Consider the following 17,452-nt stretch of genomic DNA (forward strand, 5'->3'; position numbering starts at 1 on the left):
ATATATATATAAATAAATATAATATATATATATTATATATATTATATATAAAAATAAATATTATAAATATATATATATAATATTTGAAGAGGTTTTGAAAAATTTTGAGGGATTTTAATGCATTGAGCCAACTGCTTTTCAGTGTCACCTCCTCCACACGTGAAAGCAATTGGACTTTGGCTCTGTGTTCATTTGACATATCATCTGCATCAATTTCCTGCTGTGCCTGCGAACAGAGAAGCATCACAAGTGCTGGCCTGAGAGCTGACAGTACTGATGTGATCAAAGAGTGAAAACACAGCAGGTCTCTATGGCCCTTTGAGGTAGGAGAGGTAGTTGGAGGAGAAAAGCCAAGTCAAGAGGATCTCAGGAAGCCCTTGCGCACAATGAGAAAGTGGTGGCCAGATAAATCTTAGGCATGATTCCTGTTGACTTCTCACCTATATTAGGAAGGACCAAAAGAGCTGTGTCCATTCCTGCTCCCTCTCATGCACCCTAACCCACAGCCCCAGCTGGAGGTGGATGGTATTTTCAGGTAGCCTCCAAGGAAAGGGCTGTGCTCAGCCCCTGCTCACCTTCTTCCTCATCACAGGATATCTAGTGGCATCTTGCAGGGGTTGAAAGAGGGGCTTCACATGTCTGCTTGTATCCCTGACTATAGTCAGAGAAAGCGTTCTCTTTTGTCTTGGGGAGCTCTAAACATAGCACAGAAATCTGCAACAACCAGCCAACCATGCTCAAGGAGAAGAAAAATCTTCTGCAGCAGTTAGACTGGATGATATTTTAGGTCTTTTCCAACCTTGGTGATTCTATGATTCTATGATAAATCCCACAAGCCTTATTAGGATGACTGTTACTGATGTGTCACTGAAGAAAAAATGAACCAGAGGAGGAAGATTATACGCTAGGTCCACCTGAGACCCTGGTGAGAATCAGGATCACAGATGATATAAAATACAAGCTCAGCTTACATGCCACCTTCATCAGCGTGAAACACAGCAGCCTACGTGACTAAAAGCAAGACCTGGCAATGGAGTGTGCTTTCTGCTTCACTACGCTCAGTTGCCGCCCCATGGAGCAGATGCAGGAAATCCTCAAAAAGTGGTTACTCCAGGGCCTCAAAAACAGTGTTCACACCTTGGGAAGTTGTGATTATACAAGAGCAGAGGTTTTTAGAGGTGTCACCTGAGGCTGTTGTCTGCAAGTATTGTGAGCAGAGATTCCAGGATGAGATAAGCAATTTTTTAACACTTTCAGGGTTGTTTCAGGTTGGTTCCCTGCCTTTCCAGGACTTCTGCATAGAATGCTAGGAAGATCTGAGCCCTCTCCTAGGGAAACTTTTGTAATGAACACTGAAAGATCCTGATGTGATATTGTGAAGCTTTGTATAAACTTAGTCTGTAAAGGCCTTCAGCATGTGAAGCTCAATCTCAGTCTCCCTGCAAACTACATTAGAACATGATGATCCCCAGGTCAGTCTCTGTTTGTTTGATGGAGGAAGCACACATGGATGAGAGGCACAACTCAGGCATTTTCCCAAATGCCAGTTTCAGTCTTTTCTGGTGTTTAACAAACAGAAGAAAACAAACAAAATAGTTATGAAACAAACAGGAAGTCTGTGAGTTTACTATTTCTAATCTTGTAATGGGTGATTTCTGCTTTCAGAAAGAAATCCTTGGGAAAGAATGGCTTAAGGTATGGTGATTAAGGAATGGTATCAATTTTAATCACAAAACTTTTGGAAGGCATCACCTTACTGTCATGCTATGTTTCCAGTCCTAGCTGGGAAGATGAAGGAATCTGTCATGGATTTGTGATTGTAGCTATTGGTATTACACATCATAACATCATGTAAAGCTCAGTGAATTGAAGAGTTAATACTCCAGTTCCATGGACTGACAACTTTCTGGATACCTGGTTCTCAGAACAGAAGAATTAGAAATATAATTTAAAAAAAAATCAGAAAACAAACAAAGGAAAAAAAAAACATTTAGAACCTGAGGTAGCCCAATGATCAAACCTTCCCAAGAAATCCCTCAGATCACTGGTACTTGTCTAGCAAAGACTTGACATATGCCCTATGTTTACCACAGTAACTCCTTTCCATTTACTGTGTGAATCACCCACGAAGTGGTTGCTCTATGCTTGCAGAAATTGTATGTATTCTGCTTGAAAAATTTATTTACACAGATGTGAACAGAAGTGAGAGGAGACTGCAGGGAGAAATTCTCCTAAGTAGGAAGGAAGCTAAAGCACGGGGCTAGTGTTTCTGTTGGGAAAAAAATAAGGAAGTGTAATAACTTCACTGGTAACATGTGCGCCTCATTTCTATTCTGAAGTCATCTGACTTCATGGTAAGGTCACTTGTCTTCCACTGCCTGTTGGGCTGAAGAAATCAGGATCACTGCCTGCCTGCTAGGATGAAGAAAGCTGTGTTTGCACATATTTGCCTCTACAGAAATATTTGCAGGCCTATGATCATCAGTCCCTCACTGCCTCACGAAACTTACATTCGAGTTCTTCAGGACTCCATGCAGAATGTATTGTAAGCCTTTGACAACTTCTAGATTGCTTTTCTCAGCCTTATACTTTTTCAATAGCTTTCTTGAAGTGTGGGCAGCTGGTACTATTTCTAATGCAGTTGTACTGGTACTAAATGCAGATTTAGTAGAGTATGAACCATCACTGTCTGGATTTTATCCTAACAGAAGGTTATATTTCCATTATATCAATTCATGAAGAAGTTCTTATTTCCTTCCTTCTTCACAAGGCTTATTAAATCATTTCATACACTGATAGTCTAATATTCTTACAGGTCTCTAGTGTCACATCAGCTATTATGGATGTGTTTAGATTGCACCATTGTTCTGCAGGCTAAGCCTGGAGCTTGAAATCTGATCACACCCCGATTCAATGAAGATGTACTCAGTATTGTCAGCAATTTTCTTTTTGCTACTGCCTATCCCAGTCATTTTAAAGATAGCTCTGGTTTGTGCAGTGCAATCACAGTAACCACAGTATCACAGGGCGGGAAACAGTCTTCGGCACAAGCAATATTGTGCCCTTTCATTATAGATGGGACATTCTGTCCAGTAACATATAAAGTATAGAGACACTGCTATTCAGTTCTTTGGATTGTCTGCATGGTGGGTGTTTGCCTATTACTTTTGGCTAGTCAGGCTCTTTTTCATGCTCTCCCTTTCCTAAAAAGGCCATCCTCCTTGTAGAACATGCAATTTTTGGAGCAATAGTCAGCTGTGCAAGACTGACTGTTGAGATAACCCAAACAGGATATTTTCATCTGTCAAACAGCTGTCAGCAATTGTCTAAATGGGTAAGTTACAATTATTTTGGTAATTGTTACTAGTTTGGCCAAGACCGATGCAAATGTTTCGCTCTCATGAAAGATAGGCACTTGGAGATGGAACAATGGGCACAAATTAATTGTCATTACAAGTGAAAAGCATACTTGGGAAACATCAAATATTTAACTGATGCCACTGAAAAAATCATGAAATCCTTTATTCCTATGTTATTGCTAACATGTATGTCCTAGGGCTATTATAATGATATTGCTTTTGTTGCCTTTCTACCTTCTCCCAAGTAATAGCTTTTCACTGTTTTGAGTTCTGACTATATGGTCATTTAACAGACCTGGGGGACAAAGCAAGGTGATTAGATGGCAAAAACTTCAGATCTCCCTGAAGCAGTTATGCCTACTTACCTATTAATTTTCTTGTAGGTCTTGAACAGAAATACAAAAAATGTGCTGCTCTCCACCATATAGACACTTCTTGAAGGTCAGTTCCAAGCCTGACTCTAAAATGAGTTGTACTGGGCACTGCTTGTTTACCTGGCTTGTTTTTCTTCATGAGTTTTCTGGTGTATTCCTTGCAGGGGGCTGCAATAATAAGGAGAACGATAGAAAAATATATCCCCATCTCCAACAACTCCATGTGAGTGTTGCATCACCATTGCATTCCTTTGGCCATGTCAGACCATTATTTGGCCACAGCAGAAACTCAGCTGATGAAGGAAATGCAGAAGAACCTGGGTATAAATTCACTTTTAACAAGGGAGTTTGTGCATTTCAGTATTTCTTTTACATTTGCTTGGTGCTGGTGCCCAAGGTGCAGAAGACAAATAACAGGCAAGGTGAAGCACGGTGGGATAAAATGGAAATAACTGTAGGTGGGATCCATGCTTTGCTAATGCCTTCTTGGTATGGAGCCAGAGCTGCACTGTGATATAGAATTAGTGAGTAAAAATAAAACCTAGATGCCACAACGTCTCTATGATCTGTGTGCTCCTTTGCAAGAACAAGTTTTTCTGCAATAGAATCTGCAATAGAATGATACTCTAACATGAAAACACTACTTGTGTACCAGAAAAAATAAAGCCAAAGAAAGAGAGAGAAATCTAATTATTACACATATAAAACTTGCTTTCTGTAGCCAAGATTTGGAAGATCAATTTAAAGTGCAAATGGCTGTGGCTATAGATCTAATTTAGTGATAATACAAACTACTTGAAAAAAAAGAAAAAAGAAAGAAAGAAAGAGCAGATGAGTCATTCTCCTCGGTATATGAAGGTACATTTAATGCTCCTGTGTAATTATTGCACTATAATGACTTCAAATTATTTTGCTTTAACTGAAGAAAAAATCTTCTGTGTTATTTCATACACGTTATTAAGCAACAGTGATTGGAAACCATGGAAGTGTGAGCAATAAATTGCCAGTTTTTGAAGCTTTCCTAGTACTTATATTAGAGGTGATTTAATGACTAATTCAGTTTGTTTTAAAACTCGATCATGTTGTAAGTGATTTCATAGCTCAGGAGTTACAGGGAAGGTATCTGTAGGTCTCCAGCATCTAAGTCACCAGACACATATGGTACAGATGGAACTCCTTATGGGAATGAATTTAGTATGGGTGTAAGAGTGCATGAAATCTTTCTTATCCCCTGGGAACAAAAACTCATTTTGTAATCATCTATTTTGTAATCAGAAGTATTTGATGCATGATTCAAAAACTTTGAGTTGTACAAGTGCAGAATCCTTCAACTTTGATACAAAGAGGAGGCTTTGATGAAGGAAGAGAATCTCCAGTGGGTGCAAAGCAGCAACTTGACAATTTTAGAGATATGATAATGGAATTGCTGAACCGATACATCCCAAGCGTTAACCCTCAAATTATGTTTCTGGGAGGGGAGCAGAGAAACCAACATATGTTTCACTGTGGTTTGCTGGTATTTAGGCAGATGGGTCGCTTTTGTGCTTAAACAGGCCCATGGTATTCACTGGTTAACTCTCATCCTTTGGCTGTTTTGATCTATCCATATTGATATTTATCACACACAGCTACTTACGGAACTCAGTTTAAAAAGTGAAGACAAAGAGAATTAAAACAAAACCATTCAGAAGGTGTCATGCCAGATTTTCCTTGCATGAACTGATGATTTTAAAAAACTTCCACTTTTCCCAGAGGAAAAAAACCCACAGTTTAGAGCAGTGTCCAGGGAGGGAAAGCATTCTCCATTATGCTGTCTAAAACAGCTTAGCTGCTTGGAGGATTATGGCTATAAGTTTTTTGTCCCACTTAAATTAAATCAATACTAAAATTGCATCCACTTAGTGAGATTAGTGCAAAACTGGCAGAGTGCAGCAAAAAAAGGTGTTCCTCTTCATGTCAAAATGTAGAAAGCTGAGAACTGTAATGCCCAGAGACAAGTAGTAAGTGCAGTCCTTTCTAAATGCATGGGAGAAGATAATCTTCTCCATTATGAAGTGATCTATAATTCTCATTGGTTCAATTACAGGAAGCTTTGTGCTAATCCTCTTACTTTGTGTCCAGAAACTATTCATCCAAAATCTGTGAAGAATCATATTAAGGAAGTTCAGTTCCTATGAGCACTGGCATTTCCTGGGCTGCTCATACGCAGCATTTGAAAACCCCAGGAAAGGGAATAGCGCTGAATATCCGCCAGCATGCTTCTACCACACCGCTACTGCTTCAGCAGCTGTCTCAAGAGATTATGGTCATAACAAACTGAAGATGCATGACAGAAAGTGTCAGAACTAGAGCAAACCAAAGCTGGAGAAAGAACAGTCGTAGGGACAAGCAGGAACAGCAAATGCATGCACAGGTATTTAAGAAGCAAGCTTCTTTTCAAACAAAGGGAGACATATTATAAACAGAACTGACATACACAGCACCCTGCTCACTCTAATCGAGCCCCAAGATCTAGCTTCTAGTTGCCAAATTTTCTTTCTTAAATGAAAATGCTGTGATAGTAATAATAAAACTTTCTGGCCTTATGATGTTTTTAACTTACTTCAGTGTTAACACGGGACAAAACTTTGCCTAGCAAGGGCCCGTGTTGCGCTAAGTAATGTTATGTTTAGCTCTCACCCTCCAGATAAGCATTCAGAACCACTTGGGAAGGCATTATTTTTTTCCCACAATTTTCTACTTTCTGCAGTGAATCCGTTCTAATTACTTGTCTCTTTCCTCTAAAATACTGGAGAGGTTTTTTTGCCCTCTTTCTAACTGAAGTTTTCTAACATTTATTTCTAACTCTTCGCTCTTGTTTGGCCACTTCTAAGCTGTGTTAATGAGACCACAATGACATAGTTGGAGATGAACGCAACATCTAGAAGATTCTTTTCTTCTCCAGTATTCAGTTCTAAATGAATTCAATGATTGTTCCAAGGTTTAACTCCATTATGTATGGATACAATGGCGAACATTAAAGTATGGTCGCCTTCATATTGCTGAATAACCTCCAACATATTGGGAATATGATAGATAATATCCTATTGCCAGGTCTAAATCTGCACGTCATATTTTTTATTTAAGCAAATACTGATAAAAATGTTGAAATTTGTGAATTTTATCGATTACGTGACTCATGAAGGAACAATAGTTTGGAGGAGAGAGGAGCCAGAAAAATTTGATCTCTATTTCCCACCAGGTAAGATACAATTTATATGCATAACACTGATGAAAAATCATGTTAGAAGAAAATGAATGGCATGTTCAGAAAAAAAGTAGCTCCCATCTGTATCAACTCACTATATCATCCCCATCTTTGTCATCTTCCTAACAAAAACTTTTAACAGCTGAATGGCAAATGAATGCCGAGAGATGGAGGAAATTGATATGTTCAGTTCATATTTTGGACTAGATCCAAAAAAGAGATTTAATTGCTGCACTAAACCTGCACTGACCCCACTTACTCTCAGTTAACATACACAGAGATATCTACATGTGAATATGAAGAAGCCCTGAAGCACAAATACTTGGGTATCACAGATCACGAAGTGAAGCAGTTGGAGCATCTCTCAGTTTACACTGCCATTACACACACTTGTCATGCAGTGCTCTGCCTCTTCCCAAGTCCCCTGCCTGCACTTCCCCAGGAGCAGCAGCAGGCCCAGGGAAAGCTCTGCCACTCACACCTAGCAGAACCAAAATCTCTTCTATAAGTACCGGAAATATTGCAGGAGTCATACCTGTAACAAACCTTTGCTTGGTGTTTCTTTCAAGGCTTACTCACACTTGTTTCCCTCATTTTTTTTCCCCACAAGACAGTAGGAACCACTGCTCTGGTGTCACAAAAACAGGCAAAATTCCAAACCATAGCCTAGATACATTATTCCTCAGACTATATTTATTGTCTCATCTCTCTGGCTTCCCATAATCTACCTAGTAAAGCTTGCAACTTATGTCATAACAATTAGTCCTGAATCTTAACAATGTACATTTATCATTATGGCTTTTTGGTGATGCTGAGTGAGAATATGGAGCATATGAAGGCAGCTGAGGAACATGAGCTCTAATGCTTGGGTGTGGGAATGTGGCAACACCAGAAACAGCAGGGAGGCAGAGGGACATGAGATGATAGGTAAGCATGGACAAAGCCAACAAGTGCTTCCTACCTCCCTCCTTGGAAAGCTGAAATTTTGTTGGTATTTCCTTGAAGATGGTCTTCCAAACTTGCTAGAGTAGAAGACCTCAGGGAAGATGGACTCAGTGAACAGGTTGATGTTTTGGCTGGAACAGCAAAGATGACTGCCATCTCTTTGCATCATGCATCAAAGTAATCCATTTTAATGACCCACCATCAGGCACTTCCTAATGAAGATGACCAAGCAAGGAGTGCAAGATGGGAAACAAATCAGCCCAGATGCACTAATGAGGCTGTGAAGGACAGTGGCACAAGTTCACTTATTTTTGCTAATTGCCTTGCATATAATGGGCATGTTTGAACCCTGCACAAAAAGGACAGCTTATACAAGCATGCCTTCACCCACAAGAAAGCCCAGAGAGCACTTATCACTGTAAGTTTTTGAAAAAAAAACATGTCTAGCATTAGGAAAAGAGCCTGAAGTGACTGTTCAGTCCTTTCTGCCTTGCCAAGGTCAGATCAAGTCTAATCTGAACTACATAAAAAACCATTTAGCTAATTTTCCTTTATGAAGACTAACCACTGAGCTGATCTCTGCATTCACCTCTGTCAAATCTATTCTTGTGGTTTACTATTTTCATGATTAGAAAGCTGGTTGTTTTTATTTTTTATTTTCTGTAATGGCTACCATAAATCTCCCATGCTGTAAAGTAAGTTCATTACTTCTTAAACTTAATGAGTTCTGGATTTGGAGAAGCAATTATTCTCATTTGCTGCAGTTGTCGTAGGTCGTTTTTGTACACTACCATTGCAGCTCCATTCAGATGGCTCTTTGACTGAGCAGTCCCTCTCTCTTCACAGAACAATGCTGCCTTTTAGGATACATTTGACAGAAGGGATCAAACCCCAAGAGACTATTATGACTGTGATGCATCTCCTCCTCTACTACACTCAGTAAGTTTCAATTTTCTCATCTGTTTGGATGATAGGTCCTATTATTCTTTGATTTTAAGCTGTATTCTCCTTTGCAATCTCATGTCTATCATAGAATCACAGAATCATTAAGGTTGGAAAAGACCTCTAAGATCATCCAGTCCAACCTCAACCCATCCTCACCATGCCCACTGACCACATCCTTCAGTGCAACATCTACAATGCTTCTTGAACATCTTTGGGGACTGTGAATCCACCAACCCCCCAGGCAGCCTGTTCCAGTGCTATGTTATGTACAAAAGTACCACGTACAAATGTTACATTATGTTCTATTATGATATTTGTTTTTGCACTCTTTAACTCTTTTGATCCATTCCTGGCCAGTTCTGCGTGGCATTTTGGACACTTCACACACAGTACTGCAAAATCCTGCCTGCTATAGTAACACAAACACTATGGAAATGTCTTAAGGCAAACTGGACTTTTGGATTCTAAAACTGCTGCCAGTGTCCCAGGCATGACCTTCTTTCTGCAGTGTGCTATTTCTGTTAAAGTAATTTTCACTACAAGTAGGCTCCATGGATAGAAATGTTTATTTACACATAAAAGGTCTCAATTCACCTACAAATGAGGTTCAATCCTATTTCACCAGCACATTGCAGAGCAATAAAATCTGAGCAGAGTGACAGTAAATTCTCTCTAATACATGCATATTTATTTAGCCTTAAGTAGCTTCATGGTTCTTGGTTTCATAGCCTTACTTAGCTGCTTATTTTAATGTTAATAAAATTTTTTCTCTTGTTTAATCTATATTTTTCCAACTGCAGTTTAAGCTCATTACTACTTGATCTATCTTCAATGCTTATGAGAAAATGTTTTATCCTGGTTCCTTTAAAGCAGGTTTTTCTCCATTAGGAAAACATTAATGTCTCCTCTTGGTCTTTCATCTGCTGAAAATTCTCATTCCTCAGCACTGACTGGGAATCTTCTAGGTCCTTTCATTTCAGTCCCTGAGGTCTTTAAGCCATCTTTCTTTAAGCAGAGCACCCAGACTCTAAGTGCAGTGCTCCTGGCTGGGAGCCAGCAATCACAATGGAGATATATTTCCTTTTATGGCCTGTCAGCTTCACTCCTCCAGCCAGCCCAGCAGAGTGCTCATGTCTTGTGTGACAATGTCACTTCCCAGTAGGTAACCACCATGATAATGAGATTCTACCATGTTGCTGGTCACTGGCTGCTGGCTGGAAGCTAATATACAACTGACTTTCATCATGAGTATCAGTTTCTGAGTTTGAAAGAGCGGAGATTTTGTCTGGCTCTGAGGCAGGTAAATCCAGCTGTCTCTAATCCCTTGGATGAGGATGATGTGGGAGATGTGAAATGCTCAAGGTGAGAATCCCATCTCTACATCCCTACATGAGACACAGAGGACACCATGGTGACTCTCTGGCTGAATGGAGGAACTTTCCAATGACTGGTGTAGGACCTTTTAGGGAGGAGGTATGAGGATGGAGGGGGTGAGCATCTGGTAGCAGAGCCCAGAGGTGCCTGAGGAAGCAGACCTGTGACCTACTCAACATGGCTGAACAGAAACATTTACAGTGTCTTTCAAGACAGTCTGAGTGATGTAAGAGGCTGTGAGCCAGGAGAGCCTTTCTTTAACACAGCAGCCTCACAAAGTCACATTGTGGGCCACATTTCTAACTGTCATCATTCACGTGGAGCACAGGCTGAAGATTTGGCAAATGTACATACCCATTAGTGCATATACTTGCATTAGATTAGCATTAAATGTCTTAATTATGGTGCTTAGGGCCCTCCTTTCACAACACATTTCAAAAGAATCTGTCATCTTGTTGGATTGCTGTTTTTACAGTAATGGGTACTAAAAGTGACACTGTGCTAAACTGCTAAGAGCTTCTGTGCTGCTCTTGATAACCAGCACTAGGACTGGACTGCTGGCATGTTGTTTCTACATATAATGTACAGCTCATCATGCTTTGTCCTTTGGGAATGGACTGCTGTTAGAAGCAGTAAAGTAGCAGTGCAAGGTATTTATTTTCCATTCTTGGTAAGGACTCACTTTTAGTTAATGAACTGGAAAAAAGTACATGAAATTAATGGAGCAAGGTGTTGTCTAACTGTGAAGTGGGGAATGCTGTTCTGATGGCTCTGCGGTTCCTTTCTAGTTAAAGGTCAGGGACTTGCTGACTCTGGGCACAAGTTGCTTTGTAACTGTTTGACAGCCAAAAACTAGCATCATAAATCCTATTGCTTGTGGGACTGGAAGAGGTTTTCAAAGGCAAAGGGAGCAATCAGGTATTTAGCAACCCTTGAATGCTAACAGGTGCCTAATTCACACTTGTCCTTTTTAAAAACCTCTCTTAATTACTATCTTAGTGCTTGGTAATCCATGCGTAAATATTCTGTATATTAAAGGATAAATCAGCATTAGGAATCCTAACTACAAGCTGCTGGGCAACCATGTGTGTACAGTTCTAGGTGGGGACACCAGTTATGCTCCTATCTGCAGTTCTGCTAACAGCACACTGTAGGGCACCTAGCAATCCACATTCCCTTCCTACTTCCTGCTGGGAATAGGCAGCTATTAAAGTAACAGATGTTACGTATGCCCCTATTGAGATATTGACCTTTCTGAGTTCTGTGGATAACAAGTGCCCTTAAACATCTTGCAGGCATTGAGATTACTCATTTTCCTCAAAACAATGGAGTTTTACAGCATTTTTTGATTATTTTATCAGCTGTTGGCTTTGCTAAAGCTTATGGTGTCCAGTCAGGTGTTCTAAAAATAAGACTTCTGTGTATCACTAATTTTGGCAACAGCTAAAGAGAAGTAGAAAAAATGGAAATATTTGCTCTTTCACAAGTACTGGCCCTTTTAATAGAATACCTTTTTCTACCTGGAGTATGCAATTAGCTTGGGAATGTGACTGCAGCTGTGATACAAAGAAGTAGGTGAGTTAAGGTTCACAAGGAAGGTGACTGCCTATTGCCATGGACTGTTCACCCCCTGTGAATCTGAGGAGCACGGCTGCCAGCAGAGACTGCCTGAGCAAGAAATAGCAGCATGCTGTGAAGTCCGTGTTTCCATCACTTGACAGCTCACTGATGGACTGTTTCCCCAGCTTTATGGCTCTTCTCAAGAATAGACCTTAGCTGGCAAAGGCCACTTCCATGAAAAAAAAAAAAAATGTGAAAAAGAAAAGAAACATTTCAGAGAGACTTAGTTGAGAGATGAGACTCTTCTGAAAGGGGAAGGGATGGGGAAAAGGGAAGAGAAAAGGAAAGGGAAAGGAGGAGGAAAGAGAGACAGGAGAGGAGGATACCGCTGGTATGGCAGTAGAAGTTGAACCTTACCTCCAATATTCAGTCAATTTTCATAGACATTATAAGTCATGTCATTTCCAGTCTGACATGGAAGTGTGTATGAAGCAGAAGTATGTAACTGAATTCCTCCATGAGGAAAAAACTGCACACATTGATATTCATTAATGCTTGCTGAATGCTTGGGGTGATCAAATACTGGATGTGAGCACAGTGAGGGTGTGGGTGATGTGTTTCAGAAATGACACCATCATAGCTGCTATGAAACAGCGGGTCACCTCTGCTGGTACAGATTTTATAAACACAGCATACAGGCTTTTGTTCACTACTGAATGAAAATGCACAGCTGATTGCAGTGAATATTTTAAAAAAATAGTGTTTTGTAGCTGAGAAACTGGTCTATCAAATAAGTGTTATTGTGCTCTTTATAGCCATTGTATTGTCCATGGAAATACAAGGCACTGCTTTTGAAACAACCTATGTAAATAATGATGGCATTGCCTAATGAGAGAAAACACTGCTAAAACCCTATTTGTTTACATTTAGCAATGTCTAATAAACAGTAGTTGAACAGAAGGTGGTGAGAAACACCACTCGCATTCAGTAGGATAATTACAAGTGGGAGTCTGGTCTTGTTTCCCCGAAGTCAATGAGAAAGCTATGATTAACTTTGACCCAATACTATTTTTATTTACCAAATTGCCTTCTTCTAGAGAGCTTTTCCTGAAGCACTTCTGGGAGGTGTGTTTAGAAAGCTCTCCAACTCTGTAGAAATTACTTTTCTTATCCCTGGTGGTGCTGGTACTGACAGAAGCCAGGAACAGACGTGTAGGCTAGCACTCACAAACTGCAGGAAGAGCTGAATAACATCTGTCCAAGGGAGACATATTTTGATGCATTTTGCTTAAGGTGCAAAGGGAATCAGAATTTGAGTTCTGGTCCACCTCCAAGGGCCTGAAGGAGGAGTCTCCATGAGGAAAACTGTGTTCCTTTGTCTGCATGGGGAAAAGCTTTGCCTGTGTGTATCAGCAAACTGTTAAGGTTATTGCACTGCACAGAGAAAAGTCAATCATATATAACCCACAGCCCCACCTGTCCTGTCTGAGCTATATTATGGGAGTGTCTGGGTAGCTAAGGATATCTCAGCTTAATTGTGTTTTCAGAGGTCAGAATGTGTTTGTAACAAATTAGCAAGTTATTTTATCACTGACTCATTTATTATTTGTCACTGATACTTTATTATGGCAATACTTTCTTTTAGAACTCATACTTGAAAGAGAAAGCATCCAAAAGAACATGGTAGCTGGAAATAAGAAGGAACTGCCTGAAAAAGGGAAACCCAGAAATGAAAATGAATATTACCTGTGGCACTGATTGGATGACTGGTAGAGTACAGACCATGTTATCAATGAATACATAGAGAAGTGTGGCTTAGAGCAGCGGTTATATAAAATGTTCTGAAATCTGTTCATCTGACATGCAGCTAGGCCAGGTTTATGTCAGCACCTAGGCAGACAGAGAAGACCTGATGAGTACAGCAGAGTTGTGACTTTCAATTATGCCTCTGTCATCACCTTCTAAGTACAAAGCTGTGGAGGAACTGAAGTTTGTTTCAGGTAATATAAAGATAGTATAGAAGCTTGCAACAAAACTGAATGCAAGGTGAACATCAACAGGTGCCTGTACTGTGTATGTGTGCATAGACACTGGAAGTTTATGCAGCAATCACCACAACTTCCAGTAGGATCTCAATATGCTCTGAAGAATTGCTCAGTGGGCTTCCCTCCCACATTTTTTAACATGCCTCCTTTCCACATATCACTGTTTTCTTCTACTTACTTTTTTTTCCCCCAGAATTTTAAAATACATAAAACTGTTTCAATTTTTCTCTGACTTCTGTGAATTTGACAACTACAGCAACAAAACTTTTCAGGAAGGAATAGGCCCTTTTGTTTTAAACAAATTCATATTGCTGTAACTCTCGGAGGAAAAAAAAACAGCCTAAAAATTATCAATATTCACATGCTAGCAAAAGCAGGTATGGAAAAATGGTGTGAGAGCCTCCAGGTGCTTCTGTACATGATTATAACAGAAGAAAAATCTTAATAAATTTGTAAGATATATAAGCTGCCAGAGCTGCCCGAAGCTTTTGGTGGGGAATTATATTTTATTTTCATTTAGGTTTACATTGAGAATCATGGGTGGGAATATTTGGTCAGGAGAGAAAATGTTGGATTTCTTCTGATCAGTTCCACATTTGGAGAGGTGTGGTAAAGTATACTATTGTCTGTGTCAGAGAATAGTGTCTTACTTTGGGGGAAGGACTGTATGTTGCTCCCAGATTTTGTGTATTTATTTGCTTTTTGAAAATACCCAGATCTTTGGTGTTCTGGACTGGAAATGAAAAACTCTTTGTCTGCTGCTGAGCTTTCTTAATTATCTGCAATATGAAACACTCACTATCTAGCTTCTAGCGTGTCTTTTTCTATCGCATTGCACCACCTCAGTGGTTGCATAATATTAATAGATGCTTTACATAACATTTCTGAAATACTAAAAAATGTGTATGTTTTAGAGCTGCCATCGGAAACTTCTGAAGCTCTAATAAATAATGATTATGGTGACCTGCAAAAATAAACCTTTCAGAAAAGTTTGCAATTACTGGCTGGTCTAACAAATTACAGTAGTTTGGATTTTGTGTTTGATGTACACTTCTAGTAAATCATCACAAGTGGAAAGCTGTCCATCATCTCTACTTCTAATACTACCTGTATATAGCATTGACTTTTGAGAAGAGCCATTGAAGTACTGATTTTGTATTCACAGAAAGCTAATTGGAGTGTATTACAAAGCCCAATAATGTATTTTTAACTAACAAATATACTTATATTTTTAACAGATGATATGTGAACAAATACGCTCTTGAGATTTGACACTAAACTCATACAGCTTGCAGTTAATCTTTCTCTTGTGATCATTTATTCAGACCTAGTGAAAAAAATTATTGCAAACATCACCAAAAGGAAACTAAGTAGAAAAATATCTGGGTATTGAATATGCAGTTGGAGGTCAGATTTTTGATTCTTGTTTGTCTTCAGCCACCCATGAGAGATCCTCAAACCACCTATTATTTTAGATTTCCTTCAAGATCACAGCGACCAGTCAGATACCTCAGCTTCAGATAAACTTATTAGCTATTTATTTGTTTGTGGTAATCTGTGGCCTGCAATTTTTTCCTGGCTAGCTATTCATCTGAAAAAAGCCAACATTTTTTACTAATTTTGTTTGGATTCCTGTAGCAGTTGCTGATGTTTAGAATAGTTAATTTTCCTGCAATATAAAACTTAGGATCATAGAATTGTTTGAGTAGGTGGGGACATAATGGCTTCATAACAGCACAGTGGCTTCCTACTCATCCTGTTTGTTTTCCAAAAAACATGCATTGGTGTGGAGGCACTTCAGCTGGGCATCCTGCCTTGGTGACTTCTTGGAGGATAACTTCTTAATTCCTTTCAAGTACTTCCCTTGAGTTTCCCTGTTGTCAGCTTTTATTGCCTCAGTGGCTCCTGACTAGTTTTTGTAAGATTTCATGTGTGCTGTGGCATTTACAGCACATTTCAGGGCAGCAGATTGAGGGCACCCACTAGCACTCTGTCACCCTAGCCTAGCTATGCAATTCCCATCATGGGAAGGCTCACTATTCTACTGCTCCCCCTTCAAATGTAGTTCAAAGCCCTGTCGATGAGCCTTGCTGGTTTTTCCCCAAGGACTTTCTTCTTATTGAGCACATCAGTATGGATCAATAGTTGCCAGGCCTCTTTGTCTGATGATATGTTTATTAGTACGAAATTCTGTTAGCTACAGAGTGCTAATTGCATGAATTGCCAGTTTTAGGAATCGTAAATAAACCAGTTTTAATGAAAGCCAGAAGGCCCCTATTAGATCAGTTTTGAAGTAATTTTTCATGTTTAGGTCACATGCATATTTCTGAATGGCTAGACTCTCCAGTGTGCTCTTGGCTCTTTATCAGTGCAAAGATCTGGATGAGTAGGGTACTTACATTTCTGCTGCTGGTGAACAACTTGGCATTATACAGTAGGTGTTGGTAGAATATTCTCCCAAATTTTCTTGCCACCTTTTGGGAAATGAACAATTTTCAGGTTCCCTCAACCAAGAACTTTCTGTCTTATGATTATCTCAAAATACAGCCAATATCATGTAGTCTGTGAGATCAAATCTAGATTTTCTTTATCCAGGTAGTTTGGGAATAATCCAAGTATCATTTCTGTAAGCCAACACTTGATGTAAAACACTCATACAGTTAGGATGTGTATTTGCACAATATACATTTAAGCAACAGTAAAGTTTTAATAGTCTTAGCTACACTTAAATTCCAATGAAATGGGATAATGTACTTAAATATATTTTCAATATGCTTTGAACTTCAAACTCCCATACTGCAGTAGAGATGTGCAGAGAAGAGATGATCAGATAGTGCCAGGATTCTTCTTGCACGGGAGGGCAAAATTGCTCTATGTGACAGATGGAATATTGGTGGGTAGGTTCAACTTCTGCTTCTGTACCACCACCATCTGACTCATGTAATGAACCAACACCACTAAATAGGAGGCATTCATTTTGGAGCAATTCTCATAGTTTGAGCGAGGTGTGGCTGTGGGGAATAACAGTACACCTTTTCTCCTGGGAATAAGAAGCATGTATTTATCTTCTGTAAAGCTACTTGATTTAGAGATATTAATTTTCTTGGGATTCAGGCGCTGTGCTGCTTTGATGTTTCATTTAGCCAAAGGGACTGGAGCTCTCAGGGCAATAGCGCTAGAACATCAGATCACAGTAAGAATGATAAAAAACAGAGTTTGAGAGGATGGTAGTTGCAAGTCAGCCAACAAAGCACTGGAAAGTTAAATAGTGAAGGTGGGGAGAGAGACACAAGATAATGGGACTTGTGTGTTTTGTATCTCTACTCACTTCTGGCGTATCAATTGCTCCCTGTGAATGACCTTGTATCTGGGTAAATTGTTTGTCCATTTATTTTTCCTGAATTTTAAATTTTCTTAAACAGGCTGATGCTAAATTGTACATGCATTTGATCAATGCATGTTGAGACTATACTTATTTAACATCTTCTATTTTCATATGTATCTGAGTGGGCTATATAATTTACAAGTGAGGTATTCTTTATGTACTTTATGAGCACTTCTTTGTCAGGTGAACCAGGTGCTATTTTCTCATTCTATATCTTC

At 39.4% G+C, this 17,452-nt stretch overlaps 1 long non-coding RNA gene across 1 annotated transcript; it reads left to right on the forward strand.

The window, feature by feature from the left end:
* The first annotated feature begins 2,749 nt into the window (after nucleotides 1-2,749).
* LOC107316780 lies at nucleotides 2,750-4,556 on the forward strand. Its single transcript, XR_004307229.1, has 3 exons — nucleotides 2,750-3,334; nucleotides 3,743-3,800; nucleotides 3,898-4,556. It is a non-coding gene; the product is annotated as an uncharacterized LOC107316780 (long non-coding RNA).
* The last annotated feature ends 12,896 nt before the right edge of the window (nucleotides 4,557-17,452 follow it).

Source organism: Coturnix japonica, chromosome 1 (genome assembly GCF_001577835.2).
Source record: "Coturnix japonica isolate 7356 chromosome 1, Coturnix japonica 2.1, whole genome shotgun sequence".
In the NCBI taxonomy this organism is placed as follows: domain Eukaryota; kingdom Metazoa; phylum Chordata; class Aves; order Galliformes; family Phasianidae; genus Coturnix; species Coturnix japonica.